Here is a 14,101-nt window from a genome sequence, read left to right as displayed (position 1 = left end):
ACGGGCTTGATATTGCACATCATCGGCCACTACAGGCAAGCAGGAAACGCATATGATTTTTTTTTGCTTGTTTGCTTGTTTGTTTCTTTCTTTCTTTACTTGTTTGTTTTTCTCTCTTTTCCTGGCTTTGCAACAGAAGCAAGCACGATATGCAAAATATTCGAAGTTCAATGTTTTGGCCCACGCTGCATTATTCTTTTCCCCTTTCCCGACACCACACTTTAGAAAGAAATCCTTCGTGTGGGTATCGAGAAGGATTGGCACCATGGGCTCGCCGTGGATGACTTCAGGTACACGGTGTGCAAAAGTGCAAGATGGGCGTTGTTCTATCGTGCTCACAGAAGCTTTGATCTTGGTGTTCCAAACAAGGACTGTTTTGAGCGAGCAAGCTTTTTTGTGGCAGGAGGGAAGGGTTAACCAGAGGACAAGAAGATAAGGTGATTCGCATTCGAAGCAGACGTACAAGGAAAGAAGGATTAGTTTAGGCAGGATGTTGTTGTGTGAGCTGACTGAAAGTCGTGTGCTTTCAGATTGAATGTTAACATTCAAGAGAGAATGGCAGGATGCTGCAAGGGAATTAAAAAAAATCAGGGCCGAGGGCTGATCACTCGAATACGTTGAGTAGCTCTTGCAAAGGGATCGCACAGGCTATGTGTATTGGGCATGTAGCATTCCCAACACTTTCTTCAGTGCCTCTGAGCACCTTGTCTCGTTGCGCTTGTTACTGAGCCATTCGAGGTTATTAACCTTTGCCACCTTTCACTTCTTTCCGTCCAGGTGGCCCTTGCTGAAGTTTGATGGCGTACAAGGTGTGTGACCTTCCTCCTCAGATTGTCTATCTGCCTTGAACAGGTGGTGGTGTGTGGCTGCTAGAGGGTTATTTTGCTGTCAGACTATGAACGCAATGGTGTTGCTGCCGCGTGAAAGATGTAGTGAAATGTGTTGCGTCGTGGCTTATAAAGCATGTTGGTTGTAGAAAGCGTCGTGGTTTAATGAAGCAATGAAATGTGCCAAGGAAAATGTGTTTAGTGCATTTTGAATGAGCCGCTTTGAGAATGGAAAGAAGAGAAAGTGGCCAGTCTGATGAGTAAAGAGCGGATGTTGTGCGGTGATTGTGATAGGCGGATGTGTGGAACATGTTTGCTGTTGATAGTTTTGATAAAACGGGTGGCGGGCCGCGTACGTGTTGTGGATGAGAGTCTCCATGCGGCAGTGCAAAGCGATTTGGAATTCAAAAAGTTTCCCCTAACAGCTCTCGGGTGGCCTTAGCAACGCTCACGCCTCCCCGTCCGGGAATTGAATCCCCAGACTCCCGCGTGACAGGCGGGGATACTCACCACTATACTAACGAAGAAGCACACAGAGACGCTTTCTACAGTTTGCCAGAGATTGCCAGCCACCTTTGGGCTTCATAGATGTTGTGTCAGCTTGGAGGGGGCACGTTTCCATCACCATTTAGGCTTCTACTTTGGAGCCAGGCAGCCGACGCAGTACCACCGCTAAAGCTCTTGACTCAATCAATTCAATTTTATCCCTCATCCCACATCATTGATGTTACATCGCACAGTGATTTGCCTCCTCTCTGTGATGGCATACATTCAACACTTTCATCCAGTTCAGTCCTGTGACAGCTGCAGAGATCTGGACGGCGGATTCGCAATTTTGCGGGCTTGATATTGCACATCATCGGCCACTACAGGCAAGCAGGAAACGCATATGATTTTTTTTTGCTTGTTTGTTTGTTTGTTTGTTTCTTTCTTTACTTGTTTGTTTTTCTCTCTTTTCCTGGCTTTGCAACAGAAGCAAGCACGATATGCAAAATACTTGGAGTTCAATGTTTTGGCCCACGCTGCATTATTCTTTTCCCCTTTCCCGACACCACACTTTAGAAAGAAATCCTTCGTGTGGGTATCGAGAAGGATTGGCACCATGGGCTCGCCGTGGATGTCTTCAGGTACACGGTGTGCAAAAGTGCTAGATGGGCGTTGTTCTCTCGTGCTCACAGAAGTTTTGATCTTGGTGTTCCAAACAAGGACTGTTTTGAGCGAGAAAGCTTTTTTGTGGCAGGAGGGAAGGGTTAACCAGAGGACAAGAAGATAAGGTGATTCGCATTCGAAGCAGACGTACAAGGTAAGAAGGATTAGTTTAGGCAGCATGTTGTTGTGTGACCTGACTGAAAGTCGTGTGCTTTCAGATTGAATGTTAACATTCAAGAGAGAATGGCAGGATGCTGCAAGGGAATTAAAAAAAAATCAGGGCCGAGGGCTGATCACTCGAATACGTTGAGTAGCTCTTGCAAAGGGATCGCACATGCTATGTGTATTGGGCATGTAGCATTCCCAACACTTTCTTCAGTGCCTCTGAGCACCTTGTCTCGTTGCGCTTGTTACTGAGCCATTCGAGGTTATTAACCTTTGCCACCTTTCACTTCTTTCCGTCCAGGTGGCCCTTGCTGAAGTTTGATGGCGTACAAGGTGTGTGACCTTCCTCCTCAGATTGTCTATCTGCCTTGAACAGGTGGTGGTGTGTGGCTGCTAGAGGGTTATTTTGCTGTCAGACTATGAACGCAATGGTGTTGCTGCCGCGTGAAAGATGCAGTGAAATGTGTTGCGTCGTGGCTTATAAAGCATGTTGGTTGCAGAAAGCGTCGCGGTTTAATGAAGCAATGAAATGTGCCAAGGAAAATGTGTTTAGTGCATTTTGAATGAGCCGCTTTGTGAATGCAAAGAAGAGAAAGTGGCCAGTCTGATGAGTAAAGAGCGGATGTTGTGCGGTGATTGTGATAGACGGATGTGTGGAACATGTTTGCTGTTGATAGTTTTGATAAAACGGATGGCGGGCCGCGTACGTGTTGTGGATGAGAGTCTCCATGCGGCAGTGCAAAGCGATTTGGAATTCATAAAGTTTTCTCTTCCCGCTCTCGGGTGGCCTCAGCAACGCTCACGCCTCCCCGTCGGAGAATTGAACCGCGGTGTCCCGCGTGACAGGCGGGGATACTCACCACTATACTAACGAGGAAGCACACAGAGACGCTTTCTACAGTTTGCCAGAGATTGCCAGCCACCTTTGGGCTTCATAGATGTTGTGTCAGCTTGGAGGGGGCACGTTTCCATCACCATTTAGGCTTCTACTTTGGAGCCAGGCAGCCGACGCAGTACCACCGCTAAAGCTCTTGACTCAATCAATTCAATTTTATCCCTCATCCCACATCATTGATGTTACATCGCACAGTGATTTGCCTCCTCTCTGTGATGGCATACATTCAACACTTTCATCCAGTTCAGTCCTGTGACAGCTGCAGAGATCTGGACGGCGGATTCGCACTTTTGCGGGCTTGATATTGCACATCATCGGCAGGAAACGCATATGATTTTTTTTTTGCTTGTTTGCTTGTTTGTTTCTTTCTTTCTTTACTTGTTTGTTTTTCTCTCTTTTCCTGGCTTTGCAACAGAAGCAAGCACGATATGCAAAATACTTGGAGTTCAATGTTTTGGCCCACGCTGCATTATTCTTTTCCCCTTTCCCGACACCACACTTTAGAAAGAAATCCTTCGTGTGGGTATCGAGAAGGATTGGCACCATGGGCTCGCCGTGGATGACTTCAGGTACACGGTGTGCAAAAGTGCAAGATGGGCGTTGTTCTCTCGTGCTCACAGGAGTTTTGATCTTGGTGTTCCAAACAAGGACTGTTTTGAGCGAGAAAGCTTTTTTGTGGCAGGAGGGATGGGTTAACCAGAGGACAAGAAGATAAGGTGATTCGCATTCGAAGCAGACGTACAAGGAAAGAAGGATTAGTTTAGGCAGCATGTTGTTGTGTGAGCTGACTGAATGTCGTGTGCTTTCAGATTGAATGTTAACATTCAAGAGAGAATGGCAGGATGCTACAAGGGAATTAAAAAAAAATCAGGGCCGAGGGCTGATCACTCGAATACGTTGAGTAGCTCTTGCAAAGGGATCGCACAGGCTATGTGTATTGGGCATGTAGCATTCCCAACACTTTCTTCTGTGCCTCTGAGCACCTTGTCTCGTTGCGCTTGTTACTGAGCCATTCGAGGTTATTAACCTTTGCCACCTTTCACTTCTTTCCGTCCAGGTGGCCCTTGCTGAAGTTTGATGGCGTACAAGGTGTGTGACCTTCCTCCTCAGATTGTCTATCTGCCTTGAACAGGTGGTGGTGTGTGGCTGCTAGATGGTTATTTTGCTGTCAGACTATGAACGCAATGGTGTTGCTGCCGCGTGAAAGATGTAGTGAAATGTGTTGCGTCGTGGCTTATAAAGCATGTTGGTTGTGGAAAGCGTCGCGGTTTAATGAAGCAATGAAATGTGAAAAGGAAAATGTGTTTAGTGCATTTTGAATGAGCCGCTTTGTGAATGCAAAGAAGAGAAAGTGGCCAGTCTGATGCGTAAAGAGCGGATGTTGTGCGGTGATTGTGATAGGCGGATGTGTGGAACATGTTTGCTGTTGATAGTTTTGATAAAACGGGTGGCGGGCCGCGTACGTGTTGTGGATGAGAGTCTCCATGCGGCAGTGCAAAGCGATTTGAAATTCAAAAAGTTTTCTCTTCCCGCTCTCGGGTGGCCTCAGCAACGCTCACGCCTCCCCGTCGGGAAATTGAACCCCTGTCTCCCGCGTGACATGCGGGGATACTCACCACTATACTAACGAGGAAGCACACAGAGACACTTTCTACAGTTTGCCAGAGATTGCCAGCCACCTTTGGGCTTCATAGATGTTGTGTCAGCTTGGAGGGGGCACATTTCCATCACCATTTAGGCTTCTACTTTGGAGCCAGGCAGCCGACGCAGTACCACCGCTAAAGCTCTTGACTCAATCAATTCAATTTTATCCCTCATCCCACATCATTGATGTTACATCGCACAGTGATTTGCCTCCTCTCTGTGATGGCATACATTCAACACTTTCATCCAGTTCAGTCCTGTGACAGCTGCAGAGATCTGGACGGCGGATTCGCACTTTTGCGGGCTTGATATTGCACATCATCGGCCACTACAGGCAAGTAGGAAACGCATATGATTTTTTTTTGCTTGTTTGTTTGTTTGTTTGTTTCTTTCTTTACTTGTTTGTTTTTCTCTCTTTTCCTGGCTTTGCAACAGAAGCAAGCACGATATGCAAAATACTTGGAGTTCAATGTTTTGGCCCACGCTGCATTATTCTTTTCCCCTTTCCCGACACCACACTTTAGAAAGAAATCCTTCGTGTGGGTATCGAGAAGGATTGGCACCATGGGCTCGCCGTGGATGACTTCAGGTACACGGTGTGCAAAAGTGCTAGATGGGCGTTGTTCTCTCATGCTCACAGAAGTTTTGATCTTGGTGTTCCAAACAAGGACTGTTTTGAGCGAGAAAGCTTTTTTGTGGCAGGAGGGAAGGGTTAACCAGAGGACAAGAAGATAAGGTGATTCGCATTCGAAGCAGACGTACAAGGTAAGAAGGATTAGTTTAGGCAGCATGTTGTTGTGTGACCTGACTGAAAGTCGTGTGCTTTCAGATTGAATGTTAACATTCAAGAGAGAATGGCAGGATGCTGCAAGGGAATTTAAAAAATATCAGGGCCGAGGGCTGATCACTCGAATACGTTGAGTAGCTCTTGCAAAGGGATCGCACAGGCTATGTGTATTGGGCATGTAGCATTCCCAACACTTTCTTCAGTGCCTCTGAGCACCTTGTCTCGTTGCGCTTGTTACTGAGCCATTCGAGGTTATTAACCTTTGCCACCTTTTACTTATTTCCGTCCAGGTGGCCCTTGCTGAAGTTTGATGGCGTACAAGGTGTGTGACCTTCCTCCTCAGATTGTCTATCTGCCTTGAACAGGTGGTGGTGTGTGGCTGCTAGAGGGTCATTTTGCTGTCAGACTATGAACGCAATGGTGTTGCTGCCGCGTGAAAGATGCAGTGAAATGTGTTGCGTCGTGGCTTATAAAGCATGTTGGTTGCAGAAAGCTTCGCGGTTTAATGAAGCAATGAAATGTGCCAAGGAAAATGTGTTTAGTGCATTTTGAATGAGCCGCTTTGTGAATGCAAAGAAGAGAAAGTGGCCAGTCTGATGAGTAAAGAGCGGATGTTGTGCGGTGATTGTGATAGACGGATGTGTGGAACATGTTTGCTGTTGATAGTTTTGATAAAACGGGTGGCGGGCCGCGTACGTGTTGTGGATGTGAGTCTCCATGCGGCAGTGCAAAGCGATTTGGAATTCAAAACGTTTTCTCTTCCCGCTCTCGGGTGGCCTCAGCAACGCTCACGCCTCCCCGTCGGAGAATTGAACCGCGGTGTCCCGCGTGACAGGCGGGGATACTCACCACTATACTAACGAGGAAGCACACAGAGACGCTTTCTACAGTTTGCCAGAGATTGCCAGCCACCTTTGGGCTTCATAGATGTTGTGTCAGCTTGGAGGGGGCACGTTTCCATCACCATTTAGGCTTCTACTTTGGAGCCAGGCAGCCGACGCAGTACCACCGCTAAAGCTCTTGACTCAATCAATTCAATTTTATCCCTCATCCCACATCATTGATGCTACATCGCACAGTGATTTGCCTCCTCTCTGTGATGGCATACATTCAACACTTTCATCCAGTTCAGTCCTGTGACAGCTGCAGAGATCTGGACGGCGGATTCGCACTTTTGCGGGCTTGATATTGCACATCATCGGCCACTACAGGCAAGCAGGAAACGCATATGATTTTTTTTTTGCTTGTTTGCTTGTTTGTTTCTTTCTTTCTTTACTTGTTTTTTTTTCTCTCTTTTCCTGGCTTTGCAACAGAAGCAAGCACGATATGCAAAATACTTGGAGTTCAATGTTTTGGCCCACGCTGCATTATTCTTTTCCCCTTTCCCGACACCACACTTTAGAAAGAAATCCTTCGTGTGGGTATCGAGAAGGATTGGCACCATGGGCTCGCCGTGGATGACTTCAGGTACACGGTGTGCAAAAGTGCAAGATGGGCGTTGTTCTCTCGTGCTCACAGGAGTTTTGATCTTGGTGTTCCAAACAAGGACTGTTTTGAGCGAGAAAGCTTTTTTGTGGCAGGAGGGAAGGGTTAACCAGAGGACAAGAAGATAAGGTGATTCGCATTCGAAGCAGACGTACAAGGAAAGAAGGATTAGTTTAGGCAGCATGTTGTTGTGTGAGCTGACTGAAAGTCGTGTGCTTTCAGATTGAATGTTAACATTCAAGAGAGAATGGCAGGATGCTGCAAGGGAATTAAAAAAAAATCAGGGCCGAGGGCTGATCACTCGAATACGTTGAGTAGCTCTTGCAAAGGGATCGCACAGGCTATGTGTATTGGGCATGTAGCATTCCCAACACTTTCTTCAGTGCCTCTGAGCACCTTGTCTCGTTGCGCTTGTTACTGAGCCATTCGAGGTTATTAACCTTTGCCACCTTTCACTTCTTTCCGTCCAGGTGGCCCTTGCTGAAGTTTGATGGCGTACAAGGTGTGTGACCTTCCTCCTCAGATTGTCTATCTGCCTTGAACAGGTGGTGGTGTGTGGCTGCAAGATGGTTATTTTGCTGTCAGACTATGAACGCAATGGTGTTGCTGCCGCGTGAAAGATGTAGTGAAATGTGTTGCATCGTGGCTTATAAAGCATGTTGGTTGTGGAAAGCGTCGCGGATTAATGAAGCAATGAAATGTGAAAAGGAAAATGTGTTTAGTGCATTTTGAATGAGCCGCTTTGTGAATGCAAAGAAGAGAAAGTGGCCAGTCTGATGCGTAAAGAGCGGATGTTGTGCGGTGATTGTGATAGGCGGATGTGTGGAACATGTTTGCTGTTGATAGTTTTGATAAAACGGGTGGCGGGCCGCGTACGTGTTGTGGATGAGAGTCTCCATGCGGCAGTGCAAAGCGATTTGAAATTCAAAAAGTTTTCTCTTCCTGCTCTCGGGTGGCCTCAGCAACGCTCACGCCTCCCCGTCGGGAAATTGAACCCCTGTCTCCCGCGTGACATGCGGGGATACTCACCACTATACTAACGAGGAAGCACACAGAGACGCTTTCTACAGTGTGCCAGAGATTGCCAGCCACCTTTGGGCTTCATGGATGTTGTGTCAGCTTGGAGGGGGCACGTTTCCATCACCATTTAGGCTTGTACTTTGGAGCCAGGCAGTCGACGCAGTACCACCGCTAAAGCTCTTGACTCAATCAATTCAATTTTATCCCTCATCCCACATCATTGATGTTACATCGCACAGTGATTTGCCTCCTCTCTGTGATGGCATACATTCAACACTTTCATCCAGTTCAGTCCTGTGACAGCTGCAGAGATCTGGACGGCGGATTCGCACTTTTGCGGGCTTGATATTGCACATCATCGGCCACTACAGGCAAGCAGGAAACGCATATGATTTTTTTTTGCTTGTTTGCTTGTTTGTTTCTTTCTTTCTTTACTTGTTCGTTTTTTTCTCTTTTCCTGGCTTTGCAACAGAAGCAAGCACGATATGCAAAATACTTGGAGTTCAATGTTTTGGCCCACGCTGCATTATTCTTTTCCCCTTTCCCGACACCACACTTTAGAAAGAAATCCTTCGTGTGGGTATCGAGAAGGATTGGCACCATGGGCTCGCCGTGGATGACTTCAGGTACACGGTGTGCAAAAGTGCAAGATGGGCGTTGTTCTCTCGTGCTCACAGGAGTTTTGATCTTGGTGTTCCAAACAAGGACTGTTTTGAGCGAGAAAGCTTTTTTTGTGGCAGGAGGGAAGGGTTAACCAGAGGACAAGAAGATAAGGTGATTCGCATTCGAAGCAGACGTACAAGGAAAGAAGGATTAGTTTAGGCAGCATGTTGTTGTGTGAGCTGACTGAAAGTCGTGTGCTTTCAGATTCAATGTTAACATTCAAGAGAGAATGGCAGGATGCTGCAAGGGAATTAAAAAAAAAATCAGGGCCGAGGGCTGATCACTCGAATACGTTGAGTAGCTCTTGCAAAGGGATCGCACAGGCTATGTGTATTGGGCATGTAGCATTCCCAACACTTTCTTCAGTGCCTCTGAGCACCTTGTCTCGTTGCGCTTGTTACTGAGACATTCGAGGTTATCAACCTTTGCCACCTTTCACTTCTTTCCGTCCAGGTGGCCCTTGCTGAAGTTTGATGGCGTACAAGGTGTGTGACCTTCCTCCTCAGATTGTCTATCTGCCTTGAACAGGTGGTGGTGTGTGGCTGCTAGATGGTTATTTTGCTGTCAGACTATGAACGCAATGGTGTTGCTGCCGCGTGAAAGATGTAGTGAAATGTGTTGCGTCGTGGCTTATAAAGCATGTTGGTTGTCGAAAGCGTCGCGGTTTAATGAAGCAATGAAATGTGCCAAGGAAAATGTGTTTAGTGCATTTTGAATGAGCCGCTTTGTGAATGCAAAGAAGAGAAAGTGGCCAGTCTGATGAGTAAAGAGCGGATGTTGTGCGGTGATTGTGATAGGCGGATGTGTGGAACATGTTTGCTGTTGATAGTTTTGATAAAACGGGTGGCGGGCCGCGTACGTGTTGTGGATGAGAGTCTCCATGCGGCAGTGCAAAGCGATTTGAAATTCAAAATGTTTTCTCTTCCCGCTCTCGGGTGGCCTCAGCAACGCTCACGCCTCCCCGTCGGGAAATTGAACCCCTGTCTCCCGCGTGACATGCGGGGATACTTACCACTATACTAACGAGGAAGCACACAGAGACACTTTCTACAGTTTGCCAGAGATTGCCAGCCACCTTTGGGCTTCATAGATGTTGTGTCAGCTTGGAGGGGGCACATTTCCATCACCATTTAGGCTTCTACTTTGGAGCCAGGCAGCCGACGCAGTACCACCGCTAAAGCTCTTGACTCAATCAATTCAATTTTATCCCTCATCCCACATCATTGATGTTACATCGCACAGTGATTTGCCTCCTCTCTGTGATGGCATACATTCAACACTTTCATCCAGTTCAGTCCTGTGACAGCTGCAGAGATCTGGACGGCGGATTCGCACTTTTGCGGGCTTGATATTGCACATCATCGGCCACTACAGGCAAGCAGGAAACGCATATGATTTTTTTTTGCTTGTTTGTTTGTTTGTTTGTTTCTTTCTTTACTTGTTTGTTTTTCTCTCTTTTCCTGGCTTTGCAACAGAAGCAAGCACGATATGCAAAATACTTGGAGTTCAATGTTTTGGCCCACGCTGCATTATTCTTTTCCCCTTTCCCGACACCACACTTTAGAAAGAAATCCTTCGTGTGGGTATCGAGAAGGATTGGCACCATGGGCTCGCCGTGGATGTCTTCAGGTACACGGTGTGCAAAGGTGCTAGATGGGCGTTGTTCTCTCGTGCTCACAGAAGTTTTGATCTTGGTGTTCCAAACAAGGACTGTTTTGAGCGAGAAAGCTTTTTTGTGGCAGGAGGGAAGGGTTAACCAGAGGACAAGAAGATAAGGTGATTCGCATTCGAAGCAGACGTACAAGGTAAGAAGGATTAGTTTAGGCAGCATGTTGTTGTGTGACCTGACTGAAAGTCGTGTGCTTTCAGATTGAATGTTAACATTCAAGAGAGAATGGCAGGATGCTGCAAGGGAATTTAAAAAATATCAGGGCCGAGGGCTGATCACTCGAATACGTTGAGTAGCTCTTGCAAAGGGATCGCACAGGCTATGTGTATTGGGCATGTAGCATTCCCAACACTTTCTTCAGTGCCTCTGAGCACCTTGTCTCGTTGCGCTTGTTACTGAGCCATTCGAGGTTATTAACCTTTGCCACCTTTCACTTCTTTCCGTCCAGGTGGCCCTTGCTGAAGTTTGATGGCGTACAAGGTGTGTGACCTTCCTCCTCAGATTGACTATCTGCCTTGAACAGGTGGTGGTGTGTGGCTGCTAGAGGGTCATTTTGCTGTCAGACTATGAACGCAATGGTGTTGCTGCGGCGTGAAAGATGTAGTGAAATGTGTTGCGTCGTGGCTTATAAAGCATGTTGGTTGTCGAAAGCGTCGCGGTTTAATGAAGCAATGAAATGTGCCAAGGAAAATGTGTTTAGTGCATTTTGAATGAGCCGCTTTGTGAATGCAAAGAAGAGAAAGTGGCCAGACTGATGAGTAAAGAGCGGATGTTGTGCGGTGATTGTGATAGGCGGATGTGTGGAACATGTTTGCTGTTGATAGTTTTGATAAAATGGGTGGCGGGCCGCGTACGTGTTGTGGATGAGAGTCTCCATGCGGCAGTGCAAAGCGATTTGGAATTCAAAAAGTTTCCCCGAACAGCTCTCGGGTGGCCTTAGCAACGCTCACGCCTCCCCGTCGGTGTATTGAACCCCGGTCTCCCGCGTGACAGGCGGGGATACTCACCACTATAAAAACGAAGAAGCACACGGAGACGCTTTTTACAGTTTGCCAGAGATTGCCAGCCACCTTTGGGCTTCAAAGATGTTGTGTCAGCTTGGAGGGGGCACGTTTCCATCACCATTTCGGCTTCGACTTTGGAGCCAGGCAGCCGACGCAGTACCACCGCTAAAGCTCTTGACTCAATCAATTCAATTTTATCCCTCATCCCACATCATTGATGTTACATCGCACAGTGATTTGCCTCCTCTCTGTGATGGCATACATTCAACACTTTCATCCAGTTCAGTCCTGTGACAGCTGCAGAGATCTGGACGGCGGGATCGCACTTTTGCGGGCTTGATATTGCACATCATCGGCCACTACAGGCAAGCAGGAAACGCATATGATTTTATTTTGCTTGTTTGCTTGTTTCTTTCTTTCTTTCTTTACTTGTTTGTTTTTCTCTCTTTTCCTGGCTTTGCAACAGAAGCAAGCACGATATGCAAAATACTTGGAGTTCAATGTTTTGGCCCACGCTGCATTATTCTTTTCCCCTTTCCCGACACCACACTTTAGAAAGAAATCCTTCGTGTGGGTATCGAGAAGGATTGGCACCATGGGCTCCCCGTGGATGACTTCAGGTACACGATGTGCAAAAGTGCAAGATGGGCGTTGTTCTCTCGTGCTCACAGAAGTTTTGATCTTGGTGTTCCAAACAAGGACTGTTTTGAGCGAGAAAGCTTTTTTGTGGCAGGAGTAAAAGGTTAACCAGAGGACAAGAAGATAAGGTGATTCGCATTCGAAGCAGACGTACAAGGAAAGAAGGATTAGTTTAGGCAGCATGTTGTTGTGTGAGCTGACTGAAAGTCGTGTGCTTTCAGATTGAATGTTAACATTCAAGAGAGAATGGCAGGATGCTGCAAGGGAATTAAAAAAAAATTAGGGCCGAGGGCTGATCACTCGAATACGTTGAGTCGCTCTTGCAAAGGGATCGCACAGGCTATGTGTATTGGGCATGTAGCATTCCCAACACTTTCTTCAGTGCCTCTGAGCACCTTGTCTCGTTGCGCTTGTTACTGAGCCATTCGAGGTTATTAATCTTTGCCACCTTTCACTTCTTTCCGTCCAGGTGGCCCTTGCTGAAGTTTGATGGCGTACAAGGTGTGTGACCTTCCTCCTCAGATTGTCTATCTGCCTTGAACAGGTGGTGGTGTGTGGCTGCTAGAGGGTTATTTTGCTGTCAGACTATGAATGCATTGGTGTTGCTGCCACGTGAAAGATGTAGTGAAATGTGTTGCGTCGCGGCTTATAAAGCATGTTGGTTGTCGAAAGCTTCGCGGTTGAATGAAGCAATGAAATGTGCCAAGGAAAATGTGTTTAGTGCATTTTGAATTAGCCGCTTTGTGAATGCAAAGAAGAGAAAGTGGCCAGTCTGATGAGTAAAGAGCGGATGTTGTGCGATGATTGTGATAGGCGGATGTGTGGAACATGTTTGCTGTTGATAGTTTTGATAAAACGGGTGGCGGGCCGCGTACGTGTTGTGGATGAGAGTCTCCATGCGGCAGTGCAAAGCGATTTGGAATTCCAAAAGTTGCCCCGAACAGCTCTCGGGTGGCCTTAGCAACGCTCACGCCTCCCCGTCTTGGTATTGAATGCCGGTCTCTCGCGTGACAGGCGGGGATACTCACCACTATACTAACGAGGAAGCACACGGAGATGCTTTTTACAGTTTGCCAGAGATTGCCAGTCACCTTTGGGCTTCAAAGATGTTGTGTCAGCTTGGAGGGGGCACGTTTCCATCACCATTTCGGCTTCTACTTTGGAGCCAGGCAGCCGACGCAGTACCACCGCTAAAGCTCTTGACTCAATCAATTCAATTTTATCCCTCATCCCACATCATTGATGTTACATCGCACAGTGATTTGCCTCCTCTCTGTGATGGCATACATTCAACACTTTCATCCAGTTCAGTCCTGTGACAGCTGCAGAGATCTGGACGGAGGATTCGCACTTTTGCTGGCTTGATATTGCACATCATCGGCCACTACAGGCAAACAGGAAACGCATATGGTTTTTTTTTGCTTGTTTGCTTGTTTGTTTCTTTCTTTCTTTATTTGTTTGTTTTTATCTCTTTTCCTGGCTTTGCAACAGAAGCAAGCACGATATGCAAAATACTTGGAGTTCAATGTTTTGGCCCACGCTGCATTATTCTTTTCCCCTTTCCCGACACCACACTTTAGAAAGAAATCCTTCGTGTGGGTATCGAGAAGGATTGGCACCATGGGCTCGCCGTGGATGACTTCAGGTACACGGTGTGCAAAAGTGCAAGATGGGCGTTGTTCTCTCGTGCTCACAGAAGTTTCGATCTTGGTGTTCCAAACAAGGACTGTTTTGAGCGAGAAAGCTTTTTTGTGGCAGGAGGGAAGGGTTAACCAGAGGACAAGAAGATAAGGTGATTCGCATTCGAAGCAGACGTACAAGGAAAGAAGGATTAGTTTAGGCAGCATGTTGTTGTGTCAGCTGACTGAAAGTCGTGTGCTTTCAGATTGGATGTTAACATTCAAGAGAGAATGGCAGGATGCTGCAAGGGAATTTAAAAAAAATCAGGGCCGAGGGCTGATCACTCGAATACGTTGAGTAGCTCTTGCAAAGGGATCGCACAGGCTATGTGTATTGGGCATGCAGCATTCCCAACACTTTCTTCAGTGCCTCTGAGCACCTTGTCTCGTTGCGCTTGTTACTGAGCCATTCGAGGTTATTAATCTTTGCCACCTTTCACTTCTTTCCGTCCAGGTGGCCCTTGCTGAAGTTTGA

This window comes from Heterodontus francisci, chromosome 34 (genome assembly GCF_036365525.1).
Source record: "Heterodontus francisci isolate sHetFra1 chromosome 34, sHetFra1.hap1, whole genome shotgun sequence".
Classification (NCBI taxonomy): domain Eukaryota; kingdom Metazoa; phylum Chordata; class Chondrichthyes; order Heterodontiformes; family Heterodontidae; genus Heterodontus; species Heterodontus francisci.
The sequence above is the reverse complement of the archived record's forward strand: the minus strand, read 5'-3'. Positions refer to the sequence as shown.